This window comes from Uloborus diversus, chromosome 8 (genome assembly GCF_026930045.1).
Source record: "Uloborus diversus isolate 005 chromosome 8, Udiv.v.3.1, whole genome shotgun sequence".
Classification (NCBI taxonomy): domain Eukaryota; kingdom Metazoa; phylum Arthropoda; class Arachnida; order Araneae; family Uloboridae; genus Uloborus; species Uloborus diversus.
Window position 1 is genome coordinate 15,733,912 of NC_072738.1, and position 19,487 is coordinate 15,753,398.

Below are 19,487 nucleotides of genomic sequence, written 5' to 3' on the forward strand. Positions count from 1 at the left end.
GCTCATATCATGCCCACTATCCATGCTGATCATGGCAAGTTGGTATATACTTTTCTCCGCATACACCCCACCACTTAGCTGGAAGCCTCAGGTTCCACCTTCCGGGGGGGGGTCCGCGTAGCGGGCCCCCCGCACGGCTGAGTGCGACGATCGATAGTCGTCTAAGCCACGGACGGTCTTGGTGCTTATTGCGCCGGGGAAGGTCCACGTGCTGGGCGTCAGCCCCGCTAGGAGTTTACCCCTTAATGTGTGAGTCTTGCTCGCCATGAGATACGGGATATCTCAAGTTGGTATATACTACCCAAAAAAAGCTATCGCTATCGCCAGCACTCTAGAAGATAATTTTCAACTTAATGCTCATGAATATGACGAGGATACGATCTCCGAAGTGAATCGGAGCATTAATCGTTACTTCCAAGCCCCTCCCACTTCTGCTCCTCCCCCTATCATCTCCCCTCTCGAGATCATGATTACTATCAATCACCTCCCCGTTAGAAAGGCAGGTGGAGAAGATGGTATCAAAAAACGTCCATCTAAAGCACCTCCCCCTCAAAGCTATCACTTTCCTTGCCAAAGTCATCAACAAAATTTTCGCTTTTGGCTACTTCCCCAGCTCTTCGAAGAATGCTGTTGTCATTCCCATCCCCAAGACTAATGCCGATCACTCCTTCCCCCCAAAACCTATCAGTCTACTCTCATCTCTCTCGAAATTAATCGAAAAAATCCTTCTCACAAGAATTAAAGAGCACATTCACTCCGATAACCTCATCCCCGATTTCCAATTTGGTTTCAAAGAAAACCACTCCACTACCCATCAACTTGTTCGTATGATAAACTTTATTCAAGATAACTGCAACAAAGACAAATACACAATTGGTGTCTTTTTCGACATTGCTAAAGCATTTGACAGAGTTTGGCATGCTGGACTTATGCACAAGCTCATTCTACTTAACTTTCCCAAATATATTATACATCTCATTCATAGCTACCTGCATAAACGTACCTTCCAAGTCAAGATTCAGGACTGCTTATCTAGTAAACACAATATTATGACTGGAGTGCCCCAGGGGTCGGCGATGGGCCTACCCTCTATAACCTTTATACTTATGACTTCCGTAATTACGATTCTCATCTAACTTGCCTCTTTGCCGATGACACCAGCATTCTCACCAGTGACCACTGCAGAAGTTTTGCCAGACATAGACTTCAAAAGTATGTAGATGTCATACTTGATTACCTTAACAAATGGCGCATCGCCATTAATGCCAGCAAAACTCAAGCTATTTGTTTTTACAATAATGACATCAAAAAGTATCCCAAGCCCATCTACGTTGGAGATGATTTAATTCAATATTCCAAAACTGTCAAATACCTCGGTGTCTACCTTGATAGGGGACTCACATTCACACCCCACATTGATAATATTATTAAAAAAGTCAACATAAATATCGGCTACCTCTATGGTTTGCTAAACAAAACCAACTCCCTTAGCACCAAAAACCGACTCTTATTGTACACTACCATCATTAGACCAGCTCTTGTTTACAGTATACCCGCTTGGGGGTATGCTGCTAAAACTAACATTGCCAAAATTCAAACCATACAAAATAAGATTCTAAGAAAAATATTTAAAGCTCCTTGGTACGTCTCCAACGCTACCCTACACAATGACTCCGGAGTCAATTACAATACTGACTTCATCATTGATTCCTCTACGCACTTCTTCACTAATCTAGAAAATCACACCAACCCCCTAATTCATGACCAGGTATTATACACCTTCAACTCTGGCGGAAAAAATCTTCCGTCGGACTCTATGTTTATTCATTATACTCTCCATTAGTCTCCTATACTAGGGCTAGCAACCCTAGTATAGTTAGTAACCTCGGTCACTAGCTCCCCCTCGTGGGAGTTGCTGCAAACTGCCAGGTTTGGTCTGGCAGTTTGTTTTCTCCTTCTCATGGCTTCGCTCATTGTAAATTTTGTATTATATTTTCATTCATGTACTCACAACTTCATGTAATTATTTTTATCCTAGTATTTCCCATTTATCCGGATTTTCCAATTCATTTTATCCATTACACTGCTCTTAACTCATGATGTAAATATGTAAATATGTATATAGAGTGGCCTTGAAACGACTCCTTTTTTTTTATTTTTTGTCCTCCCCCCCCCCCCCATGACCTAACTCATGTCAACTCCATCACATCTTATCCTTCATACAGAGTAAAAGAGCTTCGCTCTGGCTCATATTATCTATGATCTGTATCTGTATCTGAATTCTCTGTGAGATGTAAAATCTAGTGGAGTTGCAGCAGAAAGTTGTGTTTCAAGAGCAACAAAGAGAATGACGTGCCCTCTTTATTGAAATGAGGTTAGAAATACGGTCCTTAGAAAGGGTAGTGGGATGATGTCCCCTTTTTTCACACTTCACACCTAGGGCAGGGTAAAAAACGTATTTATGCATCCAAAACTGAATATGATTCTTTCAGAATAATATTATGGAGAACCTCAGGGAAAGCGAAGAAAGATGCTTGACTGTTTTAACGCTGATTAAAGACTTTAAAACTTTATTTTAAAACATTAAAAAAAAAAAACAAAAACAATCTTATTTTTCAGTTCAACAAGAAATTGAGTCGACGGAAAAGTATTATTTTTGTTGTATGATTATGATGCATTATGTTTTGTTGCATGATCTAATATGGTTCATCGATGTTAGAAGAAAAGACTCTCAAGTGATAATGATTCAAAAATTTTGGGAAAAAAAGAGCGGCGGGGTGACAGTGAACTGACACGTCAAAAATATTTACCTTGTTAGATCAGTTTAAGAACAAACTGATGAGGAATTTCGAGAAAACAAAACAAGCTACGGTTATTTCCATAATAGCTTCCAGTTTGTGTGCTGCTCTTGGCTTCCTTAAGGGGTTTTCCGCCTCCAGCACAAGTAGTCCTACTCCGGGCTGATAAGTTCTAATACGCACGAAACTGCAGTCCTTGCTTGGAATTGATTGAGCTGGCGGCGTATTTCATGTATTTCTGCCTTGGCTATAGGGCGGTAACTTACTGAATATACCAACGGTTAGAAAGTATTTGCTGCAGTTACAGCCGTGAAAGTATCTTGCTCACGCTTTTTTTAAATGACATGTTTTTTAGACGGAAGAGAGAGGAATGAGTGTAGGATGGAACCACTGGCATAGTTGTTAAGAATCGGCTGTATGAAAAAACGTTGGTTAAAATGTGACGTAACTGCTTTTAGTACTTGACTGTTTTTGTTGGGCAACCAAAAATGTTTATAATAATCACTTTGAATGCCTTGATGTCAGTTCTACTTATTTTGGGATTGGCAGAAGCCATTCAAGAGATTCTTACCAGCGTTTTCATTTAAATTCGTGAAAAAATAGTAATAATACGTGTCTGTGTCTTCGCATACATTAATATAGTTAATTTTTTTACCGGTTCTGATTTTCCGTTTAATCAAAGCAATTTATTTATTTATTTTATATTTATTTCTTTTAAAGACTAAATCTTATCGTATTTATTTGTTCTATATCATCTTAAATTTTGATTTTTTTCCCCTTTTCCTTTTCTTTTTCGGAAGTTTCTTTTAGACTTAATATTTATATGTTATTACAGTATTATTTTACTCTAAATGCTTTGAGCATTGATGCAATGATTTTGAACGGTTTTCGATGAAATCATATTCATTTACTTTAACAATTTCTTTTAATTTGATATACGTGTTCTGTAATTTTATTGTTTAACTTTTAACACTTTTGCTCATAAAAACTATATCAGGTTATAATAATTACTGTTCAGTAGTTTCAGAGTGTGCAGATTTTTAGCTACCACTAAGATTATCTACTATATATATTATAAATATATAACAGAGCTGTGCTTGTTGTTCATGCGCCGGATCTCATATCTTGTACGAAGGGAATCCCGTTACATGACGAAGAGGTTCCGGATTATGTAAAATAAATGGAACTTGTGGCACAACCCCTGATCCCGGCACTATCCCTTCATTTCCAAACTCACTCCCTATGGAAGTGGATCGTTCCATTACTATTGCAGGTGGGGAAAGGAAGAATATTTCTTCCTGAATTTAAAATAGTGGCGCCATCTACTGGTTTCAAATTGAAACAGCAATAACGCTTTTCAAGTTTTTTATATTTTTAAATAAAATTTTTCTACAAGCTGAGGTACTACTTCACACCTGGAAAATTTTCCTTATTCGGCAAATATTCTCTAACGACGATTTGGCGACATCTTTGCAAGATTGATTTCTAATGTCAGAATATCCGTTTTTATAAGATCGATATGTGTATAACCGTATTTTATCATTTGGCACAAGTTGGAATTCTGTTCCGCAAATTAAGAATTTCTGCCCTCCCAAATTTAAGTTTGGGGCGCCCTGCCTACGAGTTACATTTCTTTTGTTCTAATTGTACTTTTGAGTCATTATTATTATAAAATCACTTTCTTCTCTACTTAATTAATTTTTTAGCAAAACAAACAAAAAAAAAAAAAAAAAAAAGAGCAAAAAATGAACTGTATATTTTGCTTACTGAAAATTATTAAATCTGTACTCGGTTCATTTTTTGAATTTTTTAGCAAGACTTATGAATACTTGATTATAGTACACATTGAGTTTAAGAATTTTATGAAAATTTTGATTTGTATTTGTATTAGCTGTATTTTAAAGGATTGAACAATTGTCTTTGATTAATCATGACACAGAATCTACTAGAATATATAATTAAAGATATTATTGATTGAATTTATCTAAATTTAAGATTCAATTTTTTATTCTTTTTTTTAATGAATAACTGCCCAAAACGTTTTCATCACTAAAGTTCATCCAAATTATTTTATACACAATCAAATGTTTAACTGAAGATGCTATCTTAGTTCCTTTTAAAGTAAGCATTCTGCATCATTAATCATTAACTTAATGCAAATATATGTTATATTGCATGAGGTTCTGCCTTAGCCCTGGCTTAGGTGCAGTAATTTACTGTCATAACCTTAATGTTTCAGTTCACTTTCATCATCCAAAATCCGCTCCGAGTCGTCAACATTATTGTCTGAAGTCAATATTTGATCCGTATCCATTAATTCATTATCCAAAATCCGTTCCGAGTCGTCATCCAAATTAATTGAAGTTGGCCCTGAAAACGGCCTTTTTGTTTTAAAATGGTCAGACATGGCAAAATAGCACGCTGTAAACAAAATCGTAGCCACAGAATATAAAAGAAACAATTCCCCCGCTCTTCAGCGCTAAGTTTCTGAGCATGCGCATTAGTTTGCTTCGAGAGCAGCGAAAATCTCTACCTTCCCCACCTGTAAGGGAAATGGAACGATCCACTCCCGTAAGGAGTGAGTTTGGAAAAGAAGGGCTAGTGATCCCGGCCACCACCACCGAGATTCTACTCAAGACCAAACAGCGGGAGGAAGATGGCTCCCCAAGAAGACCTATGCGGCTGGATGCAGCTTGATGCAGATACCTATATTTTATGCGATTTTCTTTCTTAATCCATCGTTTAAATAGTTTCCTTTTGTCAGCGAAATGCTTATTTTGATGCTCGTGACGCGCATTTCCTTTCGGTGAAAACAAAATAATTCCTATTACAATTATTAAATGAGTATGAATACATTCCTGAAAAAATTATTGAAAGTATTTCTGTTTGTCTTCAGCATTCAGTATGATTATCTCTACAACACATTATCAACAATAATATTTTTTTCAGCGTGGGATAATTTAATAGTCGTGTTTAATGTTCACAAAAAAAGCAAAGATTCCAGTCATGGAACTCATTTATTCCCTTTTGGCACATCAAAATATCACTAAAATAAAACCCATTTCACTATCTCAACAAATAAATGCACAAATAAAATATAAAGAAAAAAATAAATTATTCAAAATATCTATTTTATATTTAAAAAAGACATTTGATAACATAATTAGACTTTAATAAGTTAAGATTCATCGCTTGTGCATCTGTGTCTGACTTTTTTTTATTTAACAGTGCAAATTTTGATAGTTCATTAGTTTAGATCAAAAAGGATCAACACCAGTAAAAATCTGGAGATTTTTCTGACTAATACTTAAGTGGGAATAAAAAATAAAAAATATATTCTGAGAAAACCGTAAGGAAAAACACCTTTTTAGCTATTTTCATTTCATGGCAGTAGCTATTTTTTAATGATAGGTATAAGTTGACTGCTTCTGCTTTTAAAACAAAGCATGATTCAAATTAAATTTTACATTAACACCCCCACTTCTTAGCTACAACCACCATTTTTTCAACTATAATTCTGGGAAGCAGAGGTACCCACTATTTCCTAAAATTATTATTTCCATACTTTTTAGAAGAAATTTTTCTTTTAATTTGGCAGTTTTCTATGTTTATCAGCTTAGAGTCAACATAATTTCTGAAATGAATTCAATTGTTCAGTTGGAATGAAGAGGGCAAAAAACTTTGATAAGAAAGCAATCTGAACTAATGGAATCAATTCGGCTAACTCCTATAATTTTGGGGTAAGATTTTTAAATAATAAATTTTTAAGATTTATAAATATATTATTATGTTAAGATAAGATGTGATGCTTTATGATATGCTTAAAGATAAGGTTTCCATCATCCTGTAAATTTCTAGTGTAAAACAGTATGTTCAACAATTATTTTTCTAAATTATATTAGTCATGATGTATAAGAAAAACTGCAAATTTTTTTATCTTGTTCTGAAGTAATTTTGAAGTAAAAACAATATTGCTAAAGTCTGAAAATCTGTTACACACACAGAAAGAGGGATATATATAATTTTGCTAGTTTAATTAAAATTATGTAATGCAGTATAATTAAATTTAGAGTAAAATATTTCAAAAATGCAAAATTAATTTATGTAAAATAAACTCATTTCAATCAATGACTTTGTTAAAAAAAATCACTAGATTCAAATCAATTGATTTAAAAAATAATCATTTGATTTAAATCATGATTTTAATCACGATTTAAAAAAAGCTGATTTAATTCAACGAACCCTGCTTATAACATTAAGTACATCAAAATTAAATCTGTGAACTAGTTTACTTTAATAATGTTTGGAACTTGCGTTCATTCAACAGCGTGCAACAATCGTGACAGACAGTTTTTCCCCAGAACAATCAACTTCAGTAATTATTAGTAATTATTATTATTATTGTAAGATGCATTATATATATATATATATATATATATATATATATATATATATATATATATATATATATATATATATATATTGTTATTTAATGAAGCTGTAAATTTTAATGTTCGAATATGCTTCATTCTGCTAATATTTCATTCCCTTACTTTTTAAATTTTGTAAATAATTTATATATTTAAGAATTTTGAATATTTTTCATGACAAATATTTTTTTTACATAAAAAGCCCTTACATATGTCTATCTCTGTAAAATGTTTCATTTGATTCCACTCACTTTAACTTTTCTGATTTTTATAAGCTCAAAATGGCTGCTTTTATGAAAGTGACTCATTTCCATTTTTAGGTTCTTAAAAAAACCCCCTCTATTTAAAGTACAGAATTTGCTACCCTATATATAGTAGGAACTATTGCTATATTTAGTAGGAACTATTGCAACATCGGTAGTGGGTACTTCCAAAAACTAAAACATTAGATAATTTAGAATTTATAAAATTTATTATTATTTATTTAAACTTTTATAATGATTGTAAAAGTGTTTATTTCTTGACACGGGATTTTTGACTTAACATGGTTAATATTAAAACTGACATGGTTAAAATTAAAACTGTCAAAAGCTTGCCCACCAGGGTTTTTTCCATATTAACAAATTAATGCAGAAAATTTAAACATTTTAATAATTATATAAATGATTACATATTGTTAAATTATTGTTTTGAATTAAGAATTTAAATTCACTTTCAACAGATATTTGTTGTGACGAGGAAAATAATTTAAAAAAATGAATGCATAAAATACGGAATTTAACAAAAATTTAATTTTTATGAAACGTATTTTAAATATTTCTGTCTCATTGAATGTGAAAAATATTTTATAATTAGGATACAACCACACAAAGGAACAAAAACACTCATGACTAAAATAGGTATAAGGTATACTGAACCTGATACTATATTACCAGTGAATTGTAATAGGGGAGGGGGGAGCAGAATAATGATTTACTTCCTGGTTATTCACGTTACTGTATACGGTTTATGATTATTCAGCATTTTAAAAACTGCTAAAAAAATCATTTTGCTAAAAGTAATTATTGACATTTGTTATTCAATGTACCAGTCTTATTTTTGAGAAACAACAACAGAATTAATTTGTGCACATTAGTTTTTAATGGGGAAAAATGTTAAGAACTCACCCGAGATGACTTAGTTGGTGCAAAATCCTTGCGTGTAATAGATTTAATCCATCTTTTGCACATCTCTACATCGGCCGAGAATTGAAAAAGTTTACATTTTATAGGTGCTGTCGTAATTGCACTGAAATCCAGGCACACAGTATCTGAACGGCATGATTGATACACTTATACACAATAACAAAAGAAATAACTATAATAAGCGAAACTTAACCACTAAACAAATAAAATATGCGAATCAACAAAAACAATTCACAAAGTAAAGTCATAATCCCAAGAGTAAATGGCGGGGACAAAGCATAGCGACCGTTACTTTCAGCAAATTCAACGATGTGAGAGATTGAAAACACTCCCCCAGAAGGTTTGGGGAAAGCACTAACAGGTCTTCTTCGCGTGACTCATACACTTCAATTCGGAGAGGTTGTTTGGCCTTGAGGAGTATCTCGGTGGTGAAGTCCCGGCACGGTAGAACGGTGAAGCAATGGCTTATTTCCGAACAGCCCGCCCGCCTCAGAGAAAAGGAAGTATTATAGACTGTACACAAGACGGCGCGATTAATTTACGGGCATCTTTTCGCTTTGTCGTTAGAAATCAAACTAATTTCTGTGTTGCGATGGCTACTTTCAGTAAATGCCACTAATTTTACAAATGTAAATTTAAAAGGCATTAATAATTAGTTTAAACTCAACATTATTGTTCTTTTTCTTCGGTTTCTGACGGTTTTAAACATGAGAAAATCAGAACTTAATTAAGTACGTAATAAGCACGACTAAATTTCATGTGTTTTGTTAGTTGCAACGAGGAACGATTCTTTCACATGCATCATTATTTTATTTTTTACATGACATTGTAAACATAATAACATGAAAACAAATTTTCCCTTTTCGTGCAGATAAATATATAAATGGAGGTGGCGAAACTGCATTCTCTGTAGTCATAATCAGAGCAAAATTAAGTTATCGAGGGCCCGAGGCCAAACCCTTTCTCAGGGCTCTCTGTAGTCATTATTCCGAAATTGTAAACAAAGAAGGGAGGGGGGGGGGGACTGATAGAGAAATGGTTTCATTTTAGACCTTTTTTTTTCTTTTAATTTATTTTAATTATTATTTTTTTTTACCGATTATGAAATGAGAACGGTTGTTCTATGCCTAAAAATAAAAAAATAAAAAAAGTATGGAAAATTGTATTAAATGCGACTTTTAAACAGGAGAAATACAAGTAAACTTAATATGCTTTTTCTGAACAATTTGCATATACAGAAAATAATTTAAGATTTAGTCATTTTCTGAAATCCTAAACAAAGAGGAGGAGGCGGGCTGATAGAGATTTTGTTGCATTTTAGACCTCTTATTCGTTTTTTGAGCAATCACGATTGCTTATTGTTCTCACTTGACTGTTTTTGGCGTTCCTATGATTTTATTTTTCCCACCAGCACCCTCCGCAGCATCATCGTCGACCGGCTCCTCACAATGCTGCACCTCTAGCGAAAACCGTCCCCAGGTTTCGTCAATATCTTACACTTACACGCATACATAAACGCACCTACACACATATACATCTACACACCCACATACACACAACTACCCACACACTCATGCCTGCAAACAGACACAAACACGCCTGCCTACACATATACACATACCCCCTACACACAAACACACATACCCTCCACACACAAATACACACTCGTGGTTGCGAAAAACATAATTTGAATTCAAAATGACAAAATTCAAATTAATTTTTTTTTAAATTTATTTTAATTATTTTTTTACTGATTATGACACGAGAACGGTTGTTCTATGCCTAAAAGTTAAAAAAAAAAAAAAGTATCGAAAATTGTATTAAATGCGACTTTTAAACAGGAGAAATACAAATGAACTTAATATACTTTGTTTGAAAAACTTGCACATACAGAAAATAATTTAAGATTCTAACAGTGGCTAGTTTTGCAAGATCTGATAACAGTCAGGATTACCACTCTAAACTTCTCCTGGAGGGGTAAAAGTCGTGAAAAAGGAAAAAAAACTCAATTTGAAAATAAAAATAAGCATGAAAATGTATGCTCATGAATATCTTTTCATGCTACGCATCTTGACATTTACAGAGCTCATTAAATGCTAAGAGACGTTTCGCTTCCACCATTCGAACTCTAACAGTAGGTCTGGTATCATCCAACTCAGATCGTATACCTGAAGTAAAGATAATTTGTTAAATGTGTTTCATCTGAAGTCCTTATTCATGCCATAGTGCAAATTAGTCTCGAAAATGCTTTTGTCCGTTTCTTCTTGAAATGTACTTTTTTGATACTTAGGTACACTCTACAGAAGTTCTACTATTAGTATATGTTTGAAATTTGGCACAATTGTTTATAGTACCCACATGTTTATAGTAAACCTAAAAGTTTTAGAAATTGTGTTGATTCATTATTATTATTATTATTATTATTATTATTATTATTATTTGTAAGAACGAGTTTTGGTGATGAAAATATCGAGCATTTTTTAATGTTCAACTCTGATTTTTTTTTTTTTTTTTTTCAAATTCAATTGGTAAAAATAAATTAAAAGGAGGTTTGCAACATTAGTTGCGCTATTTTAAAGATACTTATAAAATTGGAAGAAAAATTTTCTTCTCATTTGTGAAAAAAGTGTATCTAACTACATCGATTTTTTTTCTCGAAAAGATAGATCTTTTTTCAGGCAATGTTTCTAAAATATATTTCAACAAGTGAAAGTTTTGATTAACACTAACATGCATCGAATTGCAGCTTTAAACAGTATAAAAACTTTCACTTTCAAATAATTATTTTGCAAAACGTTAGGCAGGTAAAAAATTAACTGTTTTGCCTGAATTTGTCGAGTCGAGAACGTCTTGGTTCCCTTGAATTTTCATTTTTGTCACTTACCAACTTTTTTTTTTCTCATTCTCTACTATGACAGCTATTTGCTCAAAACGGTATCGTTTAATCTGGAAGAACATAACAAATAAAATTCAGTCATAAGTTTCATGTAAAAAGCGAATTCATTTTGGGAAAACAAACAAAAAAAAAAAAAAAAAAAAAAAAACGTCGTTGGGGAAAATACATGCAGACGTGAAATCACAATCAAAAAAAAAAAAAAAAAGACTCAAAAAAGATCACATCTGTAAAAAAAAAATTCTCTGTAATTTTTTTTTTTTTTTATGTGAGCTATTTAAAGAGTGGTAATTCATATCGGAGCAAAACAGAATTCCTGCTAAAAAGTTAACTTCCGTGTTTTCCAGACCTCGAATTTAAGTGCAGAAGGGCTCAATTTCCCACCTCCCTGCTGGTCTTATGAGAAGTGTTAAGCACTATTTTGCTGAATGCAGCTTCATGGAAAATTCATCTCTTTTTTTCAATATTAGAATAGCATTTTTCATATATAATTTTCCAAATTCTGTCTTACGGGAGGAAGGACTGTAGACAAAACTAACATTGTGCACGCCTTGTCTCCGGTAGACCAAATTTTACAAACACATGGCTTATAATGGTCCTTCAGTTTAAAGAAAAAATAGATAAATAAATATTGCTACAAATTTTGTAAATAGTAATTATTTTTATGATTACTTTGTTGTAATCTGGCTAAATTTGACGTATTTTCCGTTATTTTTTATCTAAAATTATATCTTATTAACGTAACCTGTAAATCGTTTCTTATAATGAATAAACATCCCCCCGTTCATTTGAATGACATATACGGTCCCCTTATTTCTAATTGATAAGATTCGTGAATGAATAAAAGGAAAATCTGAGAACTATATATATATTGCTAGAACGTTGTAGGATTTTCTGAATCTTTCTGTTAGGTATAAAACGCCGGTCGTCTTGCGAATGACAGTAATGTTAGTTTTGCTTTCTAACTGCTAAACCTCGTTTTTTCAATGCTGTATTAGCACTTGCGTTGTGATTTTCGAATTTGTTTTTTCCACGTATTTTGGATTTAAATGCGTGGTGTACTGAGTAATGTAGTGTTTAACGATAATCGATTAATTGCTGGATGTTTGCAATTGTTACCTGCTCTATTATTAATAGTTGTAAATAAATCTCCTGTGTTTTCTCAAGAACTGTGTCGTCATTTCGAAAAAACTTTGAAGTTGCACCCAATCCTTTACTATATGATTGCTGAGACATATTCAAATATATGCGATTTTTGATAGAAATTATTTTCAGGAAATTTATTACTAAGTGGGGGAAAATGCATGGATCGCTGAAATTTGCTTGAAATAGAAAAAAAAAGTTAAATACAAAGAGATATTTAAAATAGCGTAATGAACATACTGTAGGGTGTCTCACGAAAATGCAAGTTTTTTTTTTTTTTCAAGTCTTACACTCTTATATTTTTCTTTTTGTGTAAAAACAACTGTAAAACAAAGTTTTATAAAATTTGAACTAAGGACGACACTGACAGTTCATACGAATCTGTGTTTGCTAATAACTTTTGAACTTGATGTTTTGTAATTCTTTAAAAAATTGCAAATGTTTTGACATAAAAGGGAAAATGTGTGAGGGTGTGTGACTTGAAAAATCGACTTTCACTTTTTTGGGATCAGTCTAATACTGACACCAAAAGTTCTAAATGTTTGAATGAAAAAATAATAAGTAAATTCAAACTTTATCAAGAGATGCAGGAAGTATATTGAAAATACAGGGTGATTATAATTAAAGTTCCACTTTCAAAACGCTGTAAAAATTAAACCACTGGTCAGAATGACGTCAAATTTCAAAGGAGTATTATCGAAGAAGGGGGGAACTTGATGGCAGAAGAAAAATAAATAGTTCGAATTTTCAGCAATAGATGGCGCTGTACGCATCATAAATTTTTTTTTAGTGGTCGACTACAAATGACAAATAAATCATAAAATATTACCTAAGGTGTAAACTATACGTTAAAACACCGTACAACTCAGCGTGCACGAGGATATTGGTGTGATACTGTTAATTAAGTAAGCCCATCCAACACGGAAAGGTCCAAAAAATCAGTAATCCAATGTCATTAAGCACAAAAATTGCAAAAAAATTGCAGACACGTGTTTCGGTGTTACAAGGAACACCTTTTTCAATGCAAAGAGGTGTGAGCTTCTGGATGAAAAGTCATCCGCGAAAAGCCAATGATTTTCTCGGATGACTGACTCCGACTCTTGGATATTCGACTCCGACTCCTTAATCCTAAAACAAGTCCAAATCTGACTCCGCAAATATTGTATGCAGAGTTGCGGACTCTAAGGGAAATGACCGATTCCATTTCCAAGTCTTTGAATTAAATATTAAATACCGTCGGCTCCTGAATCTAACTCTTTTATCCCAAAATGATATTGACTCCGACTCCGAAGCTATGGTATTTACCGTGAAATAATTATTGTTCATATGATTTGTTTTTATTTTCACTCTAAAGTTTTAATTTGTGATTGGAGTCCTTTATATTTCTACTTAACGATATGCGCAAACGATTTTTTTTCGACAAAGAAAATTATTTCTTTAATTGAAATTTTATTGTTTTTTTTTTATTTTTGAAATTTTATTAATTCATTTTCAAAATTATTTTTTGACAACAGGAAAAAAAAAACTGTTTTTCGATATGATGTGCTTATTTTATTCAGCTTATTAATTTTATTTATTTATTTATTTATTTGCTTTCGTTTTGAAAGCGGCTAAAGGTATTTTTAGTGGAATAAAATGTATTTGCTGCTTTGTTTAAAAGTTGCTGCTACTATATTTGTCCGTTTATTTAGTTTTTTACGCATCTAATTCTTTAGATGAGCGAGGCATATTTTGTTTTCTAGAAATCGGCTTAAAATATTTTTAAAAATATAGTATAAATAATTTGTGATTTTAGCTCTAATTTTGAGAATTTTGATTAGATACTAGAAAGTCGATATTGGTATACGGGAAAGAAGGCTCGTTTAGTTCTGGGCCGAACTTCTTGTCTTTGTCATGCACAAAGAAATCGCCAACTTCTTGGCCATTTTACAAGGGATTCACAAGGGGGAAAAGGTTGGGAAGCGCTGCCCTGTAATGAAAGTAATCCTGCCGCACTAAAAACTGTCCTACTAGCGCCATCTGTAACTCTTCGATTGAGTTAAATGTGTTTCGATTTTTCTTTAAATCTTTTATGTTCCTTGAAAAAAAAAAAAATGCTTTTAAACAAATGCCGTCTAATTGAAGAGTCGTCCCATCTCCTCTTCCCCCTCTCCCTTTCGTTTCCGTTTACGAGTGTATGCTTTCTTTAGAAAAATAGAAAAAGCATTAAAAATTCCCAATTTGAAGAATATTCGATAAAGGTGCATTTTCAAATGTTGCCAAATTTCAGCGATAAATCTCTCTCTTATGGCAACCAAGCGCTACTGACGCAATACTACGGCAACCCTACTATTTTTCCCTTCCCTGGCAATAAACTGCTCTCATAGCAAACCGGCGCCACTACGGGGATACTACGGCAACCCCTTCATTTCTCTGACCCTACTACCCACTCTACGGAGCGGAGCGCCCCCTGCCTTTCCCCCCACCCCCGCATTTCGGATGGGAGTGCAGTGGTGAATTCGCCTCGTGGCCAAATTTTTTTTTAATTAATTTAAATTGGGCGTTTTGAAAACCTGCAAGCAGTGAGTACAACTTTTTACTTTTTAAAAATTTAAACTTGTAAAATAGTTTTTATAAAACGGCATGGATGCAGTGATTTCATTGTTACATAACCACCCCCTCTTTTGTAGTGCTTAATTTTACGAAAATAATTAATTTCTTGGACTCTTATATTTATTTTAATCCTAAATTTATCCTTTCCTATCGTTTTTTTATTTTTTTCAGTTCAGATGTATTTAGATTTTGCTCTGATCAGGCTAAACCTATTTGCAAGCATGCCGTTTTATTCTTGTGATTTTATGTGTTTTCCTTCAACTGTTGCTAAATTTTTTGGCCCCCTATTTCTAGACGCTATTTTTTTCGCTCTGCAAATGAAAAAGAAAGGGTGAAAATATTTTTTTTTCTATCCTACTTCCGTCGAAAATGAATGAATTTCTCGTGTTTTGTAGGATATATTTTTTAATTGAATTTTTAAGGGTTTATATTTATTTAGATTAGTTAAAAAATAGTGTTTTTGAGGATATTTCCCAAATTAATTTTTGATTTGATGTTTGTTTTAATGTTTTTATAACCGTTTCATTAAAATTCATTTGTCTGGTTATAGTAGTATTTTACTGTATTTTTTGGGGTTTATTTATTTTGATTAATTTATACTCAGTGTTTTTGAGGAGTAAATTATTCAGATTATTTTCTGTTTTGCTGTGTTAAGTTTCTTTTAATGCTCTTTTACCGTTTTACTAAAAATATGTCTATCTAGTTTTCGAAGCTTTTTATTGTATTGCTTAGGGTTTATTTATTTAGATTAGTTTATAATTAGTGTTTTTGTGCATTAAATTATTCAAATTAATTTCTTTTTTGATAAGTTAATTATTTGTTTTAATTCTTTTTACCATTTTTTTAAAGAATTTTTTGCCTAGTTTTCGTTGCATTTGTATATTTGAGTGCTTATTTGCTTAGATTACTTCATATTTGAAGAGCAAACATTCAAACAGTGTTTTCTCCAAAAATGAAAAAAAATGAGTTAGTGATTTTTCTTTAAACTCAACAATAAATGGTACAAAAATATGCTATTGTTTTCAACGAAAACATATTTTTTCCCATTATAAACCTATTTATAAAATTCAGGTTTCATTCAAAAAGTGTTTCCTCCAGAGCCAGTTTCTAGTCAAACAGTGATTCCTCCAGTCAACCAATCAGAGCTGTTCTTACTGATCACGTGACCCAGCTATTTCCCAATGTGTCTAGTGTTTCAGAGGTTATGTTATTGTTTGCTTGGTGCTATGTTGGTTTGTTTGTTTATTTTAGAGCGGTGTGCTTTTACCTAAATTTTTATTATTAATTTAGGGATGGAAGAAATAATAGACGCACATTGTGAAAAGTGTTGTCTTACAATTTCTTCCTCTTAAGCATGGAGTATCAGTTGAAAAGAAAAGAGACGTAGACAAACTTTTAAACTTAATGTATGGCCGAAGAGTGGCAAAATCAACCTGATTTTAATTGGTACAAAGACATTATTTATAATTTACTTGCACGCAATGATGAAACGGAGGAAGTAGTGTAAGATTGTTTGGATGAGGATTATGCAGGACAATTTTTTTTTCACATATAAATTTCTAGCTTTATTTTATAACAATCAGTTTTATTATGTCATTAATTAGTTTTATTCCATTAAAAAATGTAATCGTAGCAATTTAAGTTACTATCTTTTTCATTCAAAAAGTGTTTTATCCACATTGAAAACATTCAAAACACGTTTCCTCCTTTGAGTTCGGTCAAAACATGATTTCTCCAAATTTCAAATGCATTTTTCTAATTCATTTTAAGTTTATTAGGTAAAGTACGCCTACAAGTCTTACTAGTAATCAGTAATACAAATTAAAAAAAATGATAATTGGGGTCTAATACAAGTTTTTTTAAATATATTAGTTTTTTGTGTTTCCTGAAAAACTGTATCCGAAGGAGAAAACATGGTTTGAATGTTTGCTCCTCATTTAGTGTTTTTAAGCAGTTGAGTTTTTTAGTATTTATTTCTCGAGATTTAGTTGTTTTTGAACCTTTTGTTTACATTTTGATGTTCCAATTTCTTGTATTCCTGATGCAAAAACTCCATTTCATTCATTTTCCAGTTGGTTAGTAAAAAAAACATACGTTTCTCCCCCCTTTTTTTCATTGGCAGAGCAGGAAAAAAGCACCTAGACTTTGGCGCCAAAATTTTGGCGAACTTGGAAAAAGTCGCCAAAACGCACCTTTATCGAAAACTTCCCGCGTACCGCCTTCAGAGATGGGTACGCACGATACCGCTGTACAGACCCCCGTCTCTTCCGATCTCCCACGAAGAGGTGGAGCTACGAAGAGGTGGGTGGAGCCTCAGTTTCTCCATCCAGTGCACAGCTCGACCGCGCAGGATTCGTGGGAGATCGGAAAAAACGGAGAAAAATGCATGGGTTGCCGAAATATATTTAAACAGAGAGGGGGAAAAACAGTTTAATGCTAAAAAAGATTCAAAGTATTGTGATGAATACTTACAACAGAAGTTCTAAATGTTTGGACGTAAAAATTGTAAGTAAATCAAAGCTGGATCAATAGATTCAGGAGACACAATTTAAGTGGAATAAATAGGACCTAAGGCATCACAGAAAATAACCACATGCGTTCAAAATGCTAAAAGTTCTGTTTCTGGGGCCGCAGACGCTTGTATTTCAGGAAAACAAAAATATTAGGCTGGAAATTGAGAATTTTACTATGGGACATCCAAGCAAATAACCGTATTTTGCAAAGGAAATTGGAAGAAAGTGTGTTTATCAATAATTAAAATTTAAAAGGAAGATAGGGACGTAGCTAAACTGAGGTTAGAGTAGTGAACTACAAATTCTTTTTTTTTTTTTTTACGTCCCAAAGCTGGCCTGGAAGTAAGTTTTTAAAACTTCGGATTAAAAAAGAAATTCGAGAAAACGTTCTCAAACCCCATCCCTTCCCCTTATGCCATTGAAGATGGTCTACACAAGAGTATTTAGGACTGCACTTTCGAAAAACCATGAGAGTGCTCCTAAAGTAACCCCCAAAAACCGCCCTCTCAATTAATCATTCATCATCATTCACGGTCGAATAAATTTCGTTTTTGGACTTAGATTTTAAAAAAACCCCTGATTTCTCCCGATCCTGTCCTCCTCCTAATATTACCGAAGTTCCTCAAAAATTTCATTGTTAATTCTTCAATTCAGAAATTTTTTCGCGGTAGATCTCCTAAATCCTCGATCCATCTAAGAGTATTGAATATCACCTAAGATTGTGTCAACTAAATTTCAATTTTGAAAATTTACCAGGGGAGGACTCCGAATCTCTCCACCTATTAACATTACCAAAAATCTTCTAAAACTGCGTTTTCTACACATCAAAAATTTTTCAAGAGAATGCCACCCCCCCCCCTCTCTCTTGCCAACATCATCGTTAAACGTCTTAAATCTCGCTTTCAGTGCTTCAATTACGAAACATTTCTGTGCGCGAGCCCCTTCAAAACTCCTCCCCCCCCCCCCCCCCATCATTGAAGGCTGGCTTAAATTACGTTTTCGGAGCTTCAGTTTCAAGAAACTCCCGCCGCACTCAATTTTAACAAAAAAAGCCTACAACCGCGTTTTTAAGGTTTCAAATTCAAAAAATTTGTGGGGGATGGCCCCCGCATCTCTCTTTTCCTTAATATCACCACAGATCGTCAAAAACTGCCTTTTTCAAACTACAATTTTCAAATTTTTCCCCGCGGAAAGCCCCCGGATCCCCTTTACCTAACACAATCGGAAATAATTCACAATTGCCAGCTTGGAGTTTGAAGTTTTAAAAGGTATCGAGGGATGACCCCGAGTCTCCTTTAACATCACCACAGATTTTCTAAAACAGTGTTTTCAAATGACAATCTTGAATATTTCCCGGGGGAGAGCCTCCGGACCCCCTATCAACACGTAATAAAATCTAACGTACGATTGTGTTTTGGGAATTTAAATTTTGGAGGGGAAGGAGGGGGGAAAATCGGGAGAGGCTATCGGACCTCCTCTCCTTCTCCTTCCCAACTTAAAATATAGTCTAAAACTGCGTTTTTTATATCTTCATTTCGAAAGAATACCAGGAGAAAGCCCTCCGACACTCCTTTTTCGGACTGAATATTATCCTTCGGATTAAACTTATATTGCCAGTACTAAGGTCTAGTAATATGACTATCCCTGCTAAACCAGAAGCTATATCTTCTCTCTCTCTCTCTCCCTCTCTCTGCATATTGGAACATGCGTTTCGAACAATTAAGGGGCCGCCAAATGCGTACCCCCCCCCCCCCCCCCCAGTTTTTTGACCTAGCGACGGCCCTGCTTAGCTGTCGCTTTATTTTGTTAACACAAATCTAACCGAATTTGCCTTTAGAATAAAATTATCCTCAGCATTTCTGACATTTAAACTGTGTAAACCATATTGATTTTTAGTTTTCTACATTCATTAATGAGCGTGTTGGTTAGTTTTG